General features: G+C 70.0%; 1 protein-coding gene across 1 annotated transcript in view; it reads right to left on the bottom strand.

Moving 5' to 3' along the window:
- The window catches only part of PMP22 (peripheral myelin protein 22), a 12,144-nt gene extending 11,695 nt beyond the window's left edge, over positions 1–449 (bottom strand). The window contains exon 1 of the mRNA XM_010721240.3: positions 344–449. The gene's annotated coding sequence lies outside the window, so the exon portion shown is untranslated. The remainder of the gene's footprint in view (positions 1–343) is intronic.
- Positions 450–724: the final 275 nt, after the last annotated feature.

Below are 724 nucleotides of genomic sequence, written 5' to 3'. Positions count from 1 at the left end.
TCCGATCGCTTTGCCCCAGATGGGTGGGGGTGCTTCCCCGCTCCATCTCCCCTCCGTGCTCCCCGGGAGGGCTCTCTCCCGGCCCCTCTCCACCGGGTGGAGAGGTCTCAGCCCACCTCCACATGAGACCAGCGGGCAGCCTCCACCGGCCCCGCTCCTCCGGAGAAGCATTCCCTCGCCCATCTCCTCTACGGATCCCCGGGGCGGGGACGCGTCCATCTCCCCACAGAGCTACCTCGGACCCTTTCCCTCGGAGCTGGTCTGCCCCGAATCATCTACCTCGGGTACCCTCAGTGCCCCGAGGTCTCCCCGTGTCCCCGTCCCGGGCCGTGGCCGTACTCACGTCGCGGAGCCGGGAGCGGCGGAGCGGAGCGGGCAGCGCGCAGCGGAGCGGGCGCGGCGCTGTCAAGTTTCCCCTTTAACCGGGGCCACCGCCCAGCTTGCGTCTGCGGGACAGGGAGGGTCCTGCGGCCGCTCCTCCTATAAGTGCGACGGCAGCTCCCGGCAGTCCGCCGGTGTCCCCTTCTCACTGCTCCCAGTCCGCCTCTGTGTGCAGCCCTGGAACCCGCACACAGCCCCGGCTCCAGCCGGCATCCCGCGGCGCTCCGCTACGGGAGGGGCTGGAGATGCGGCGTTCGGAGTGGGGCTCTGCTGTGTGCCCTCACCCCAGCAGCGGCACGGGGATGTGTGGGACAGGATTTGGGTAATGTTGGAAGCTGGCTGT

Source organism: Meleagris gallopavo, chromosome 20, assembly GCF_000146605.3.
Source record: "Meleagris gallopavo isolate NT-WF06-2002-E0010 breed Aviagen turkey brand Nicholas breeding stock chromosome 20, Turkey_5.1, whole genome shotgun sequence".
Taxonomy (NCBI): domain Eukaryota; kingdom Metazoa; phylum Chordata; class Aves; order Galliformes; family Phasianidae; genus Meleagris; species Meleagris gallopavo.
Note: the sequence above shows the minus strand (reverse complement) of the source record. Positions and strands in the feature narration are given on the sequence as shown.